This window comes from Oncorhynchus tshawytscha, linkage group LG09, assembly GCF_018296145.1.
Source record: "Oncorhynchus tshawytscha isolate Ot180627B linkage group LG09, Otsh_v2.0, whole genome shotgun sequence".
In the NCBI taxonomy this organism is placed as follows: domain Eukaryota; kingdom Metazoa; phylum Chordata; class Actinopteri; order Salmoniformes; family Salmonidae; genus Oncorhynchus; species Oncorhynchus tshawytscha.
In genome coordinates, this window is record NC_056437.1 from 8,507,135 (window position 1) to 8,525,598 (window position 18,464).

General features: G+C 43.3%; 1 protein-coding gene across 10 annotated transcripts in view; it reads left to right on the forward strand.

The window, feature by feature from the left end:
• The window catches only part of mapk10 (mitogen-activated protein kinase 10), a 128,710-nt gene that overhangs the window by 28,745 nt on the left and 81,501 nt on the right, over positions 1 to 18,464 (forward strand). The window lies entirely within an intron of this gene.

Genomic DNA, 18,464 nt, shown 5'->3' on the forward strand with positions numbered 1-18,464 from the left:
GCTACAGGCTCTCCCCTCTGCTTAACACAGGCTACAGGCTCTCCCCTCTGCTTAACACAGGCTACAGGCTCTGCCCCTCTGCTTAGCATAGGCAACAGTGCCACGACCAGCAGCAGCTGGGTCAGATAAGGGTATTGAGTTTGGGTTAGGGTCATGAGGGGGGGGTAAAGCATCTGTGGACATGCTGTCATACAGGGTCACAGTGTCATGAGGTGGTCTGAGCCCTTTGTCTCAGACCATGTGCACTGTGAGTGAGCACTGCAGGCCTACTGTACCATCTGTACCCACTGCCCAGACAGAGCCCCTGCCTGCCCTGCCCTGCCAGACGAGAGCATTAAGATCAGCACTGGACAGCTACTTGGCATGACTGAGAGTTTTATGCTGATGTGAATGGATGAAAAATTAAACTAGGCTACTGTATGTGTTAATGCAATAACTACTGTAGAAAATATACAGACCTGGGGAGAGTCTTAGCTAGTTTGTGTGTGTGTGTGTGTGTGTGTGTGTGTGTGTGTGTGTGTGTGTGTGTGTGTGTGTGTGTGTGTGTGTGTGTGTGTGTGTGTGTGTGTACGTTCTGCAGCGCATTGCAATGTATTAGCATAGCAGCTGTCAGTAGCTGTCAGGGCTAGAAAACATTACTGATCCCTTAGAGGGGACCAATGGGAGCGCTGTCATTGGGCCTGATGACTCCCTACTCCCAGCTGCCTGACACACGGACCACACTGCTTTGGTTTGCAAGACACAGCTCTCATTCAAGGGTTTGTCTTTATTTTTTAAACTAATTTCTACATTGTAGAATAATAGTGAAGACATCAAAGCTATGAAATAACACATATGGAATCATGTAGTAACCAAAAAAGTGCAAAACATCTAAATATATTTTATATTTGAGATTCTTCAAAGTGGCAACCCTTTGCCTTGATGGCATCTTTTCATGCTCTTGGCATTCTCTCAACCAGCTTCATGAGGTAGTCACCTGGAATTAATTTCAATTAACAGGTGTGCCTTGTTAAAAGTACATTTGTGGAATTGTCTTCCTTCATGCGTTTGAGCCAATCAGTTGTGTTGTGATGAGGTAGGGGTGGTATACAAAAGATAGCCCTATTTGGTTAAAGACAAAGTCCATATTATGGCAAGAACAGATCAAATAAGCAAAGAATAATGACAGTCCATCATAATTTTAAGACATGAAGGTCAGTCAATACAGAACATTTCAATAACTTTGAAAGTTTCTTCAAGTGCAGTCGCAAAAACCATCAAGCGCTAAGATGAAACTCCCTCTCATGAGGACCACCCCAGGAAAGGAAGACCCAGAGTTACCTCTGCTGCAGAGGATGAGTTCATTAGAGTTAATTGCACCTCAGAATTTGCAGCCCAAATAAATGCTTTACAGAGTTCAAGACACATCTCAACATCAAATGTTCAGAGGAGACTGTGTGAATCAGGCCTTCATGGTCAAATTGCTGCAAAGAAACTACTACTAAAGGACACCAATAATAAGAAGAGACTTGCTTGGGCCAAGAAACATGAGCAATGGACATTAGACTTGTGGAAATCTGTCCTTTGGTCTGATGAGTCCAAATTTGAGATTTTTGGTTCTGCCGTGCCCTTGTGAGACAGAGAGTAGGTGAACGGATGATCTCCAAATGTGTGGTTCCCACCATGAAGCAGGTGTGATGGTGTTTTGCTGGTTTTATTGAACCTTTATTTAACTAGGCAAGTCAGTTAAGAACAAATTCTTATTTACAACAACAGCCTAGGAACAGTGGGTTAACTGCCTTTTTCAGGGGTAGAACAACATATTTTTACCTTGTCTGCTCAGGGATTCGATCTAGCAACCTTTCAGTTACTGGCCCAATGCTCTAACCACTAGGCTACCTGCCACCCCAATCATTGACAGTGGAGATCACTGTCAGTGATTCATTTAGAATTCAAGGCACACTTAACCAGCATGGCTACCACACCATTCTGCAGCGATACGCCATCCCATCTGGTTTGCGCTTAGTGGGACTATCATTTGTTTTTCAACAGGACAATGAGAGCTATTTGACCAAGAAGGAGAGTGATGGAATGCTGCATCAGATGATCTGGCCTCCACAATCACCGACCTCAACCCAATTGAGATGGTTTGAGATGAGTTGGACCGCAGAGTGAAAGAAAAGCAGCCAATAAGTGCTTAGCATATGTGGGAACTCCTTCAAGACGGTTGCAAAAGCATTTCAGGTGAAGCTGGTTGAGAGAATGCCAAGAGTGTGCAAACCTGTCATCAAGGCAAAGGGTGGCAATTTGAAGAATCTCAAATATAGTTTGATTTGTTTAACACTTTTTTGGTTACTGCATGATTCCATATGAGTTATTTCATAGTTTTGATGTCTTTACTATTATTCTACAATGTAGAAAACAGTAAAAGAAAAACCCTTGATTGAGAGGTGTGTCCAAACTTTTGACTGGTACTGTATGTCTATAATTGACACATTTACCTCTCTCTCTCATCTCTTTCTATAATATCTGTCTCTATCTAATCTCTCTCTCTTTATCTCTATCTCTGTCTCTAATCTCTATTTATCTCATCTCTGTCTCTCTTTATCTCTCTCTCCAATCTCTGTCTCTCTTTTTCTCTATCTCTCTCTGTAATCTCTCTATAATCTCTCTCTATAATCTCTTTCTCTCTTTATCGCTCTCTCTAATCTCATGTCTCTATCTCTCTCTCTAATCTCTTTCTCTCTTTATCTCTGTCTCTAATCTCTGTCTATTTATCTCTCTAATCTCTGACTCTAATCTCTCTCTAACCTCTGTCTCTTTATCTCCCTCTCTAATCTCTCTCTCTAATCTCTGTCTCTCTTTATCTCTCTCTCTCTAATATCTATCTCTCTCTCTCTAATCTCTGTCTCTTTATCTCTCTCTGTAATCTCTGTCTCTTTATCTCTCTCTCTCAGGGATGGTGGTGATATTCCCCAGTAGTTTACAGTCACATTTGTCCTGTATGGTGGAAGGCGAATGGTTTTCCTCCATCGTATCTCTATCATAGTAAAAAAAAATATGCACAGTTGTGAGGACAGACATTATGAACATTTTGAGTACCAGATTAAAAGTGTTAAATGTGTGACGACCCCCTCTATCCTCCGTCTTCGGCTAGTACTCTCCTGATCCCATCTTCATCACACACTGAGGTGTGTTGTAGTCATTATGGTGGGATAATTACATCACATTGGTGCAAATTAATTGGTTAATTGCACTTTTTTTTGCTGCTATGACCCAGCAGGTGCATAACAACAGTGCAGGGATCACATGGGGATCCTTGTGTTCATAATGCGTGATTGACAGGAAACCTCAGACACCAGGAAACCTCATACACCAGGAAACCTCATACACCAGGAAACCTCAGACACCAGGAAACCTCATACACCAGGAAACCTCAGACACCAGGAAACCTCAGACACCAGGAAACCTCATACACCAGGAAACCTCATTCACCAGGACACCAGGAAACCTCATACACCAGGAAACCTCAGACACCAGGAAACCTCAGACACCAGGAAACCTCAGACACCAGGAAACCTCAGGAAACACCAGGAAACCTCATACACCAGGAAACCTCATACACCAGGAAACCTCAGACACCTCCTCAAGAGAGAGAGAGAGAGAGAGAGTTATTATTCAAATTACCATTCCTTCATTTCATGCCACATTTTCAGATGTTTTTTGGAGGAGGAGGAGGAGGAGGAGGAGGAGGAGGAGGGGGAGGAGGGGAGGGGGAGGAGGAGGGGCGACGTCATGTCCAGAGGGCTTTGGATGATAAATAAGAGAATTGAGTTGTTTGAGTTCCACTTAATAGGGTAAATAGAGGAGCTCCTCTACCTACAGTAGATGATGTAGGGGAGCTCCTCTACCTACAGTAGATTATGTAGGGGAGCTCTTCTACCTACAGTAGATGATGTAGGGGAGCTCTTCTACCTACAGTAGATGATGTAGGGGAGCTCCTCCAGCTACAATAGATGATGTAGGAGAGCTCCTCTAGCTAGGTGATATAGGATAGCTCCTCTAGCTAGGTGATATAGGGGAGCTCATCTAGCTAGGTGATATAGGGGAGCTCATCTAGCTAGGTGATATAAGAGAGCCACTCTTGCTAGGTGATATAGGAGAGCCACTATTGCTAGGTGATATAGGAGAGTTCCTCTAGCTAGGTGATATAGAAGAGCTCCTCTAGGTAGGTGATATAGGAGAGCTCCTCTAGGTAGGTGATATAGGAGAGTTCCTCTAGCTAAGTGATATAGGAGAGCCCCTCTAGATATTTTTTCAGGGAACATCTTTATCTCCAACTCCAGAAATCCCACTATTAAGAGAACACCTTGAAATCTGATTGGAATAAGTTGTTATTTTTTTGCTAAAGCAAACATTCTTTGTATAAAAAAAATCATATTGATGCTGGAATTAATGAGTGGATGAATGGATGAATGGATAGAGCACATTCACATTTCTAGCAGTTTTTATTCCCTCACATCAAAGCATCCCCAAGATAATATTTGAGCTTCCTTCTCTTTAATCTGAGTAATATCAGGATCGTCATGATCAAAGTATGTTTAAATAACACTGAAGCAATATTATTCTGTCATCATTAAACATTAATAAAGACTTGGATTCCTGAGTCATCTCACCATGCACTAAATGTAATATGGCCGAGCTGCAACCTCACCTATTATAGTCGACTATTCCAAGAAAAGATCCCTGATTGGAAAAAATCTGTTAAATGTCTTTATCTACTATAAGCATTATCTCGAATGTGATAGCAAATTGCTGCTAAGTAATCGGACCATTGCCACTCTGGTGTTGTAATCTCAGTCTACTGTACCTCACTGTTGCTATGCCAATGTGTTAGTACCTCACTGTTGCTATACCAATGTGTTCGTACCTCACTGTTGCTATGCCAATGTGTTAGTACCTCACTGTTGCTATGCCAATGTGTTAGTACCTCACTGTTGCTATACCAATGTGTTTGTACCTCACTGTTGCTATGCCAATGTGTTAGTACCTCACTGTTGCTATGCCAATGTGTTAGTACCTCACTGTTGCTATACCAGTGTGTTAGTACCTCACTGTTGCTATGCCAATGTGTTAGTACCTCACTGTTTCTATACCAATGTGTTAGTACCTCACTGTTGCTATGCCAATGTGTTAGTACCTCACTGTTGTTATACCAATGTGTTAGTACCTCACTGTTGCTATGCCAATGTGTTAGTACCTCACTGTTGCTATGCCAATGTGTTAGTACCTCAATGTTGTTATACCAATGTGTTAGTACCTCACTGTTGCTATGCCAATGTGTTAGTACCTCATTGTTGCTATGCCTCACTGTTGCTATATGCCAATGTGTTAGTACCTCATTGTTGCTATGCCAATGTGTTAGTATACTGATACTATGCCAACTGTTGCTACTGTTGTTATACCAATGTGTTAGTACCTCACTGTTGCTATGCCAATGTGTTAATACCTCACTGTTGCTATGCCAATGTGTTAGTACCTCACTGTTGCTATGCCAATGTGTTAATACCTCACTGTTGCTATGCCAATGTGTTAGTACCTCACTGTTGAAGGAGGGTGTCCTTCCTTTATTAACAGAGACCTAGTAACCAGAAGAGAAGGGTGTCCATCTTTTATTAAGGATGATTTGTCTCCAGGGGCATCGACGACACCTCTTTCAATATAGGACTGAGCCACAGTCAAGGCTCAAGATTCTGTACACCCCACCACTATTACAGAAACATTAATTCTGGATCCTGTCTCTGCTTCGGAGCGAGACTGTGGTGTGGTATGACCTGGGTTCAAATACTATCTAAAATCTTTCAAATGTTTTTAGTGTTTACTTAAGTTTGCCTGGAGTGCCACATGGGCGGGGTTTGTGACTATTCTATATGTTCCATTGCGCCAGGCAAGCTTAATCAAGCCCAGATTAAGTACAGTATCTGAAATGTTTTCAAATAGTATTTGAACCCAGGTCTGAGTGTGTTATCATCTTTGCTGAGGCGGCAGGCGAACAGCTTGTCATCCATCTTACTCAGTGATATCTGTCCCCTCCATCTACCCTTCTCTTCAGTCTTCCCTTGCTCGTCTTCTCCGCAGCCACAGTTCCTGCTTTTGTGTCTATTCTACCTTTTTGCGTGTGTTCTGTTTACACCATACATTCACTTATTCACGTATCATGTTGGCTATCAATACCTTGTATCTCTGACTGCAGATACATTTAGCAATGCTTTGTCGTAACCTATGATGCCACAGTTTTATCCAGTTCAGTGAGTGCACTAGCCGTGTCCAGGAAAGCCCAGTGGCCTAACTACCGTTTCCAGGAAGGCCCAGTGGCCTAACTACCGTTTCCAGGAAAGCCCAGTGGCCTAACTACCATGTCCAGGAAGGCCCAGTGGCCTAACTACCGTTTCCAGGAAGGCCCAGTGGCCTAGCTACCATGTCCAGGAAGGCCCAGTGACCTAGCTACCGTTTCCAGGAAGAAAGTGGCCTAGCTACCGTTTCCAGGAAGGCCCAGTGGCCTAGCTACTGTTTCCAGGAAGGCCCAGTGGCCTAGCTACCTTTTCCAGGAAGGCCCAAGTGGCCTAGCTACCTTTTACAGGAAGGCCCAGTGGTCTAGCTACCGTTTCCAGGAAGGCCCAGTGGTCTAGCTACCTTTTCCAGGAAGGCCCAGTGACCTAGCAGCTACCGTTTCCAGGAAGAAAGTGGCCTAGCTACCATTTCCAGGAAGGCCCAGTGGCCTAGCTACTGTTTCCAGGAAGGCCCAGTGGCCTAGCTACCATTTCCAGGAAGGCCCAGTGGCCTAGCTACCATTTCCAGGACGGCCCAGTGGCCTAGCTACCGTTTCCAGGACGGCCCAGTGGCCTAGCTACCGTGTCCAGGAAGGCCCAGTGGTCTAGCTACCATTTCCAGGAAGGCCCAGTGGCCTAGCTACCATTTCCAGGACGGCCCAGTGGCCTAGCTACCATTTCCAGGACGGCCCAGTGGCCTAGCTACCATTTCCAGGAAGGCCCAATGGTCTAGCTACCATTTCCAGGAAGGCCCAATGGTCTAGCTACCATTTCCAGGAAGGCCCAGTGGCCTAGCTACCATTTCCAGGAAGGCCCAATGGCCTAGCTACCATTTCCAGGAAGGCCCAGTGGTCTAGCTACCGTTTCCAGGAAGGCCCAGTGGTCTAGCTACCATTTCCAGGACGGCCCAGTGGCCTGTATGAAATCTGAGAAATGGATAAGTATTGTTTACATTGCCATAGTCTGTACACTCTGTCGATGGCCACTGTAGTTAGTGTAACAGGAACACATATTTTTCATTGATTCAGGCTACCTTTATTCAAGTTATATACAGTAGATAGGTTCAAGTATCCTGTCTGAATAACTGTCAATGATGAGAAATAGCACATTTGCAAGGTGGGACTCTCAATGAGAAATTCTCAATCGGTTTAGCTTTTATCAGAACTGTGGGTGATAAGAGCCCCCCCTCTCTCTCTCTCTGTATCTATGTCTCACTCTCACTCTCACACTCTCTGTCTCTCTCTCTCGTCCACTCAGCTCACCAGGACGGCCCAATGGCCTAGCTACCATTTCCAGGAAGGCCCTCTCTCTCTGTATCTATGTCTCACTCTCACTCTCACTCTCTCTCTCTGTCTCTCTCTCTCTCTCTCTCTGTCTCTCTCTCTCTCTCTCTGTCTCTCTCTCTCTCTCTATCTATGTCTCTCTCTCTCTCTATCTATGTCTCTCTCTCTCTCTCTCTCTCTCTCTCTCTCTCTCTCTCTCTTTTACTGCCTCTTTTTTGTCTCTCTCAATCTCAGCATTTGTTTTGTATCTGTCTATGTGATTCTGGTACCAGTGATTGTCTCCCAAGACTACCTCGTACAGCATTAGTGTAAACATGATTCAGACAGAGGTGGTTGTTTGAGCTGTTTGAATTTTTCCAGTTATAGTTTTTCCCAATTGTTTACACTCTAAAACTTGCCCATGAGGCACAATGACCCAAACCTGTAACTAATTTAGTAGAACTATACACCAAATCTGCAAGACTACTGGCACATGACTTGCTTTACACTTAGATTGTACAAACATTTGGCAAAACACAACACACAATTCTCTAACTTTGGCACAACCTTTCCAACTAACATGTATTGTGTGCAAATGAAAAGCACCACTGTTCAAAAAGCTAAGATCAATTACCAATTGATCACTTTCTATCTTCAAACACTAATAATAATGTTCACTTTGCAATCAGACCTTTGGTATGGATAAAAAGGCCACAGGTGAGTGCACAGGTGAGTGCACAGGTGAGTGCACAGGTGAGTGCACAGGTGAGTGCACAGGTGAGTGCACAGGTGAGTGCACAGGTGAGTGCACAGGTGAGTGCACAGGTGAGTGCACAGGTGAGTGCACAGGTGAGTGCACAGGTGAGTGAAAGTAAACTTGGCAGAGAGGGGTGGAAGTGGAGGTGGAAGTGAGGTGGAGGTAGAGGTTGAGTTGGACCAAGAACAAGGATTTTTCTGTAATCTCTGATGAAATTCAAGTGACTATGGTGGCCCATGTGGTCCACCATGATTTGACCTTTAGAGAGGCTGTTCAGAGAGTGCTGCCCAATCTAAGCCACCTCACCGTAGCATCCTTCATCCGGACGTTCCAAAATGAGAATAGGTATGTACTGCAAATCTACTACTTTTACTACTTGACAGTAGAACAACATGAAGCACAATAAAAACTGTAGATTCCAATAGGAACTGCAAGTGGAAGTAAAAGTACATGTTTGATGTATTACTGTATATATGAAATTGGGAGCTATATGACTTTGTAACATGTTTATCTTGTATGCTGTATTACTGTACTGTTTACTGTACTGTGTGCTATTTCGTTTTTATAGAACCGAAAGACGACCAACACGTACGTGGTGGTAGAACGCGTCTATTTACCAGACAAACAGGAAGCTGCCATTATCCAAACGGTAGTTGAAAATAATGCCATAAGACTGTGGAAAATCCAACAACAGATGATTGGAAACCCTTCCATAGTGACTTATCAACCACAGCCCTGCATCCTTAACAAACACCATCTTCCACAACATCATAGTGAGCTTATCAACCACAGCCCTTCATCCTTAACAAACACCATCTTCCACAACATCATAGTGACTTATCAACCCCAGCCCTGCATCCTTAACAAACACCATCTTCCACAACATCATAGTGAGCTTATCAACCACAGCCCTTCATCCTTAACAAACACCATCTCCCACAACATCATAGTGACTTATCAACCCCAGCCCTTCATCCTTAACAAACACCATCTTCCACAACATCATAGTGAGCTTATCAACCACAGCCCTTCATCCTTAACAAACACCATCTTCCACAACATCATAGTGACTTATCAACCCCAGCCCTTCATCCTTAACAAACACCATCTTCCACAACATCATAGTGACTTATCAACCCCAGCCCTGCATCCTTAACAAACACCATCTTCCACAACATCATAGTGAGCTTATCAACCACAGCCCCTCATCCTTAACAAACACCATCTTCCACAACATCATAGTGAGCTTATCAACCCCAGCCCCTCATCCTTAACAAACACCATCTTCCACAACATCATAGTGAGCTTATCAACCCCAGCCCCTCATCCTTAACAAACACCATCTTCCACAACATCATAGTGAGCTTATCAACCCCAGCCCCTCATCCTTAACAAACACCATCTTCCACAACATCATAGTGACTTATCAACCCCAGCCCTCATCCTTAACAAACACCATCATCCACAACATCATAGTGACTTATCAACCACAGCCCCTCATCCTTAACAAACACCATCTTCCACAACATCATAGTGAGCTTATCAACCACAGCCCCTCATCCTTAACAAACACCATCTTCCACAACATCATAGTGACTTATCAACCACAGCCCTCATCCTTAACAAACACCATCTTCCACAACATCATAGTGAGCTTATCAACCCCAGCCCCTCATCCTTAACAAACACCATCTTCCACAACATCATAGTGACTTATCAACCCCAGCCCTCATCCTTAACAAACACCATCTTCCACAACATCATAGTGACTTATCAACCACAGCCCCTCATCCTTAACAAACACCATCTTCCACAACATCATAGTGAGCTTATCAACCCCAGCCCCTCATCCTTAACAAACACCATCTTCCACAACATCATAGTGACTTATCAACCCCAGCCCCTCATCCTTAACAAACACCATCTTCCACAACATCATAGTGAGCTTATCAACCCCAGCCCCTCATCCTTAACAAACACCATCTTCCACAACATCATAGTGAGCTTATCAACCCCAGCCCCTCATCCTTAACAAACACCATCTTCCACAACATCATAGTGAGCTTATCAACCCCAGCCCTCATCCTTAACAAACACCATCTTCCACAACATCATAGTGAGCTTATCAACCCCAGCCCCTCATCCTTAACAAACACCATCTTCCACAACATCATAGTGAGCTTATCAACCCCAGCCCTTCATCCTTAACAAACACCATCTTCCACAACATCATAGTGACTTATCAACCCCAGCCCTTCATCCTTAACAAACACCATCTTCCACAACATCATAGTGACTTATCAACCCCAGCCCTTCATCCTTAACAAACACCATCTTCCACAACATCATAGTGAGCTTATCAACCCCAGCCCTTCATCCTTAACAAACACCATCTTCCACAACATCATAGTGAGCTTATCAACCCCAGCCCTTCATCCTTAACAAACACCATCTTCCACAACATCATAGTGACTTATCAACCACAGCCCCTCATCCTTAACAAACACCATCTTCCACAACATCATAGTGAGCTTATCAACCCCAGCCCCTCATCCTTAACAAACACCATCTTCCACAACATCATAGTGAGCTTATCAACCACAGCCCCTCATCCTTAACAAACATCATAGTGAGCTTATCAACCCCAGCCCCTCATCCTTAACAAACATCATAGTGAGCTTATCAACCCCAGCCCCTCATCCTTAACAAACATCATAGTGAGCTTATCAACCACAGCCCCTCATCCTTAACAAACATCATAGTGAGCTTATCAACCCCAGCCCCTCATCCTTAACAAACATCATAGTGAGCTTATCAACCACAGCCCCTCATCCTTAACAAACATCATAGTGAGCTTATCAACCACAGCCCCTCATCCTTAACAAACATCATAGTGAGCTTATCAACCACAGCCCCTCATCCTTAACAAACATCATAGTGAGCTTATCAACCACAGCCCCTCATCCTTAACAAACACCATCTCCGGATGAAGCAAATCTACAGAGTCCCATTTGAAAGGAATTCCCAAAGAGTGAAGGATAAACGGTATGAATATGTAAGTCATGTTCTAGTATAACACTCTAGAAACATTAGAGACTCATTGATGTTGCCAGTGAACTTTACAATACAGCAATTACAGTATTTACTGCCATTTCAGAGAATCATGGAGTTGGATGCCCGTCCCTCAGGAAGTCATACTCATAGATGAGGCTGGATTCAATGTAGGCGAAGACGAGGAGGAGAGGAAGGAACATCATTGGTCAATGCGCCATCATTGAGGTACCTGGCCAGCGTGGGGGCGAAATGTCACCATATGCACAGCTATGAACCACAATGGCGTCCTCCACCGTCATGCCACCCTTGGACCATACAACACTGCCCATCTCCTTCATTCCCTGAACACCTTTACATGAGAATCTTTTTCAACCAGAGCCGACAGGTCCAGATGATACCGAGCAGCAAATGTATGTTCTAATTTGGGACATTGTGTGTTTCCATTGAAGCTGTTCAGGTCTGTTCATCTCCCAATATATTCCCCACTTCTCAACCCCTATTGAGGAGCTGTTTTTCAGCCTGGCGGTGGAAGGCGTATCATCACAAACCCCATGAACGTACGGCCGTTCTCCAGGCAATGGAGGCGGCTGTCATGACATTCCCGTCCTGTCAGAGGTGAATGTGTCATGCCAGAAGATATTTCCCCCGCTGTCTGGTCGAGGAGAATGTCGCCTGTGATGTTGATTTAAAATCTGTGGCCGGATCAAAACAACAGACAAGACTGATTTTTGTTTTCGCAATGGGATTATTTGTTACTTGACTGTATTTTGACAGTTTTTTTAATCTATTCTGTACAATTGATCTAACATACAGCACAGTAGTACAAATAGGCCTATTTTTCTTCGCTTGCATATGCAAAATATATTTACTGTATGTTTGCAGTTGTACTGTATGTGTGCTTAGAGTCTGCTGTTTGACATGCATTGAGTCATGTTTTAATATAAAACTAACATTTTTGCATTTGTGTTCCTGTTCCTTTCTTGTTTGAGTACACGCAAACAATATACAGCATACCAACAAAATCTTAGTCTTTACACTGAAATAGGTTCTGATAGTAGTGTTTTGAATATGTCTGTTCTCCGTTGTCAGTAAATTAGATTCATTTGATGTGCGTCTCAGTTGTGTTTCATTTTGAGGAGTACATGATTTTGATTGCTGTGTTTAATTTTGCCAGATGTCTGGGGTTTGGGGAAATTGGCTAACTGGTTTGTGTTTAGAGTTTTGAATAACTTCAAATCAAATTGTATTGGTCACCCACGCGTGTTTAGCAGATGTTATTACGGGTGTAGTGAAATGCTTGTGTTTCTAGCTCCAACAGTGCAGTAATATCTAACAAGTAAAATCTAACAATTTCATTCACAACAATACACACAAATCTAAGTAAAGGAATGGAATTAAAATATTTGGACAAGCAATGTCAGAGTGGCATAGACTAAGATACTGTAGAATAGGATAGAATACAGTATATAATAATGAGATGAGTTTTAGTAAACGTGTGTAACAATTGGGGAAAACTCTTAATATTCCAGTGGAGAAAACACTAGCTATCGTAAGTGACTGTCGTTGTGACTGTCATTGACTGTCATTGACTGTCATTGTGACTGTTATTGTAACTGTCATTGTGACCGCCATTGTGACTGTCATTGTGACTGTCATTGTGACCGCCATTGTGACTGTCATTGTGACTACCATTGTGACAGTCATTGTGACTACCATTGTGACAGTCATTGCCATCAAAGTTGTAATTTCCTATGTCTACAGATGGCTGTGATTTTGCATCTGGAGATCTACCTGCGCTGCGGTGTATCAATGTCAATGTTGACCGAGATTAAAAACAAATACTGTTGGGTGATAATAGGATGCCAGGTTAAATACACTGTTTGGACATGTTAATTCTTCTCATTCAGGCAATGTGCAATTTCTAACCCACTGCACGTTGTGAAATGGCTTGTGTGCTCTGTGTCACATCTACAACAACAATAGTAAAGTCCTCCTCCCCACACTTGAACACAGATATCCATTGTCCAAAGCACAGGAATTCAGAGCATTGTATTGTATTGTATTATATTGTGTTGTATTGTGTTGTGTTGTGTTGTAGTGTGTTGTATTGTATTATATTGTGTTGTATTGTATTGTATTATATTGTGTTCTATTGTGTTATATTGTGTTGTGTTATATTGTGTTGTGTTATATTGTGTTGTATTATATTGTGTTGTGTTATATTGTGTTGTGTTATATTGTGTTGTATTATATTGTGTTGTAATGTATTATATAGTATCGTGTTGTGTTATCGTGTTGTGTTATATTGTGTTGTGTTATATTGTGTTGTAGTGTGTTATATAGTATCGTGTTGTGTTATCGTGTTGTGTTATATTGTGTTGTGTTATATTGTGTTGTATTATATTGTGTTGTAATGTATTATATAGTATCGTGTTGTGTTATCGTGTTGTGTTATATTGTGTTGTGTTATATTGTGTTGTAGTGTGTTATATAGTATCGTGTTGTGTTATCGTGTTGTGTTATATTGTGTTGTGTTATATTGTGTTGTAGTGTGTTATATAGTATCGTGTTGTGTTATCGTGTTGTGTTATATTGTGTTGTGTTATATTGTGTTGTAGTGTGTTATATAGTATCGTGTTGTGTTATCGTGTTGTGTTATATTGTGTTGTGTTATATTGTGTTGTAGTGTGTTATATAGTATCGTGTTGTGTTATCGTGTTGTGTTATATTGTGTTGTAGTGTGTTATATAGTATCGTGTTGTGTTATCGTGTTGTGTTATATTGTGTTGTGTTATATTGTGTTGTAGTGTGTTATATAGTATTGTGTTATATTGTGTTGTAGTGTGTTATATAGTATCGTGTTGTGTTATCGTGTTGTGTTATCGTGTTGTGTTATCGTGTTGTGTTATATCGTGTTGTAGTGTATTATATAGTATTGTGTTGTATTGTGTTGTGATGTATTATATAGTATTGTGTTGTATTGTGTTGTAGTGTATTATATAGTATTGTGTTGTATTGTGTTGTGATGTATTATATAGTATTGTGTTGTATTGTGTTGTAGTGTATTATATAGTATTGTGTTGTATTGTGTTGTGATGTATTATATAGTATTGTGTTGTATTGTGTTGTAGTGTATTATATAGTATTGTGTTGTATTGTGTTGAGTGTATTATATAGTATTGTGTTGTATTGTGTTGTGATGTATTATATAGTATTGTGTTGTATTGTGTTGTGATGTACTTCATGGAACAATACTTCCCAGGAAAACCGTTTCATTACTTGTGATTCATAGATACAGAATGACTCTCTTTGCGTAATCTATTCATTCATAAATGTCATCCCATTTCCATAGTGTGACTCCTGCTGAAAGAACATGGCTTTCAGGGGCTGACCTAGACACTGTATAGGAGGGACAGAGACATGGTCATCTCTTTCTCACTGTATAAGAGAGACAGAGTCATGGGAGAGTCATCCCTTTCTCATCCCTTAATTCTTACCTCGCCTCCCTTCTCCTATCCCTCCCACTCCCCATCTCCCTTACCCTTACCCTCTCCCTAACAATCCCCCCTCTCTCTTCCCCTCCCACTATCCCAACTCCCCTCTCTCTTCCCTCCCCCTATCACTCCCCCTCTCTCTTCCCCTCCCACTATCCCAACTCCCTCCTCTCTCTTCCCCTCCCACTATCCCAACTCCCCCTCTCTCTTCCCCTCCCCTATCACTCCCCCCTCTCTTCCCCTCCCACTATCCCAACTCCCTCCTCTCTCTTCCCCTCCCACTATCCCAACTCCCCTCTCTCTTCCCCTCCCCCTATCACTCCCCCCTCTCTCTTCCCCTCCCACTATCCAAACTCCCCCTCTCTCTTCCCCTCCCACTATCCCAACTCCCTCCTCTCTCTTCCCTCCCACTATCCAAACTCCCCTCTCTCTTCCCCTCCCACTATCCCAACTCCCCTCTCTCTTCCCCTCCCACTATCCCAACTCCCCCTCTCTCTTCCCCTCCCACTATCCCAACTCCCCCTCTCTCTTCCCCTCCCACTATCCCAACTCCCCCTCTCTCTTCCCCTCCCACTATCCAAACTCCCCCTCTCTCTTCCCCTCCCACTATCCCAACTCCCTCCTCTCTCTTCCCCCCACTATCCAAACTCCCCTCTCTCTTCCCCTTCCACTATCCCAACTCCCCTCTCTCTTCCCCTCCCACTATCCCAACTCCCCCTCTCTCTTCCCCTCCCACTATCCCAACTCCCCTCTATCTTCCCCTCCCACTATCCCAAGTCCCCCTCTCTCTTCCCCTCCCACTATCCCAACTCCCCCTCTCTCTTCCCCTCCCACTATCCCAACTCCCCTCTCTCTTCCCCTCCCCCTCTCTCTTCCCCTCCCACTATCCCAACTCCCTCCTCTCTCTTCCCCTCCCCTATCACTCCCCCTCTCTCTTCCCCTCCCACTATCACTCCCCCTCTCTCTTCCCCTCCCACTATCACTCCCCCTCTCTTCCCCTCCCACTATCCAAACTCCCCTCTCTCTTCCCCTCCCCCTATCCCAACTCCCTCCTCTCTCTTCCCCTCCCACTATCCCAACTCCCTCCTCTCTTCCCCTCCCCTATCCCAACTCCCCCTCTCTCTTCCCCTCCCCTATCACTCCCCCTCTCTCTTCCCCTCCCACTATCCCAACTCCTTCCTCTCTCTTCCCCTCCCACTATCCCAACTCCCCTCCCCTATCACTCCCCCTCTCTCTTCCCCTCCCACTATCCCAACTCCCCCTCTCTCTTCCCCTCCCACTATCCCAACTCCCCCTCTCTCTTCCCCTTTCACTATTGAGAATGACAACCCTCACTATTGAGAATGACAACCCTCACTATTGAGAATGACAACCCTCACTATTGAGAATGACAACCCTCACTATTGAGAATGACAACCCTCACTATTGAGAATGACAACCCTCACTATTGAGAATGACACAAGCATCTTCACTATTGAGAATGTTTCATAATGTCTCAAAACCCTCAATAGTTTTCTGAATGTAATGACAAATTAAAGTCTTGCGCTGTCACTATTGTTCCAAATGGACAACCCTCACTACTTTGAGAATGACACTCTGGTCCTCACTATTGAGAATGACAACCCTCACTATTGAGAATGACAACCCTCACTATTGAGAATGACACTAAGTAATATTCGAGCATCTTCCATGTTTTAATTGGTTGGTGCTGTCTGAATGTTTCATAATGTCTCAAATATGAATAACTTTTTCTGGAATAGTTTTCTGAATGTATATAAAAACAAATTAAAGTCTCAGGCAAACTGTATTTCATGCTTGTTTTCAGGCCCTCCAATGGTCAGGCCCTCAAACTGTATTTTCAGGCCCTCAAACTGTATTTCATCAGGCCCTCACTACTTCAAACTGATTTCTCAGGGCCCAACTAGGACTCTGGTCAAAATCAGGTGCAGTATTTCATCAGGGATTTCATCAGGGTGCCATTTCATCAGGCCCTCAAACTGTAGTTCATCAGGTTTCCAGGCCCTCCAACTGTATTTCATCAGGGGGGTGAGGTCAGGGGGAGACAAATTTCATCAGGCCCTACAGCATATACCAGGAAGCAGTCAACATATTAGTCTGACTCCTGAATGTCACCATCTAGCTATTCTTAGAAGGCTTTTTCTTCTGAAGAGGAACCCTTTGTATTACATGAAATACATTTGAATCCCACTGCACTCCACTGTGGATTAAAAAACTATACCCATCAAACTGTATTTCATCAGGCCCTCAAACTGTATTTCATCAGGCCCTCAAACTGTATTTCATCAGGCCCTCAAACTGTATTTCATCAGGCCCTCAAACTGTATTTCATCAGGCCCTCCAACTGTATTTCATCAGGCCCCCATCAACTGTATTTCATCAGGCCCTCAAACTGTATTTCATCAGGCCCTCCAACTGTATTTCATCAGGCCCTCAAACTGTATTTCATCAGGCCCTCAAACTGTATTTCATCAGGCCCTCAAACTGTATTTCATCAGGCCCTCAAACTGTATTTCATCAGGCCCTCAAACTGTATTTCATCAGTCCATCTCAGATCATTTTCTGACTGCTCATGTCTCCTGTACAGTAGTCGTGATCCATTATACTAGATTAAGATATAGGATTGATCCAGACATTTCTTTTTTTTTTTTTTGTCTCGCTGCCAAACATCAAATTGTACTCTTGAGAACCGTAGGAACTGCCGGGGCCAAGTCTTTCTGTCTAGATATTTGTATACTGTGCATTGTCTTTATTTCTGAAGAGTTCCTATAATGTGTTTCAGTACTCGTCATATGAGCCGGAGCTCATCTCATATGTATTCAGATCTTAAGTTATTTATTTACCACAGTGTGAAATATTGAACCTGTCTGTTTATGAGTGTTGTACTGCTGCACTTTATTTTCATTGCCCATTGGTGGAGGTGGTGAGGTAGTGGGTTGGGACAAGGACAGGTCTGGAGCTGCTTGGCTTTCTTGGGGGTCTGATGGTCTGTTAAAGGGTTCATTGTGGTGATCAATCAATGAATGTTCACAAACCTCAGGGACTGAGGTGTAAGCTACGTCAGTCAGTCAATCATCTTGGGCGTAGCTGTAGTCTTTACTTTTTTGGAAGGCTCAGTATCTACAATACGACCCAGGCAAGCTCCACCACATTCCCACAGAAACCTTAGGTAGCAACCACTCTCTGATCTCTAACATTTGACCTCTGGACTCAAACCTCTGATCTCTAGCCTCTAAACTCTAAACTATCTATAGTAGATGGCTGTACAGCTGTCTAAATATTCAGTCTCTAGACAGGCTCTCCTCTCCCTTGCAACCTCTGTTCCAGGTTCTTGCTGTAAGGATGTGTTCTCAGACAACCTACCCAGTAGTGAATAAAGAAATTAACCTCCAATCTCTATCCTCTAACCTCTAGCCTCTAATCTCTAGAGAGCTAGCCCTATAACCTCTAACCTCTCATTTCTAGACTCTAATCTCTAATTTCTAACCTCTAGCCTCTCAACTCTAGCCTCTCAACTCTAGGCTCTAAACTCTATCCTCTAACCTCTAGCCTCTAATCTCTAGAGAGCTAG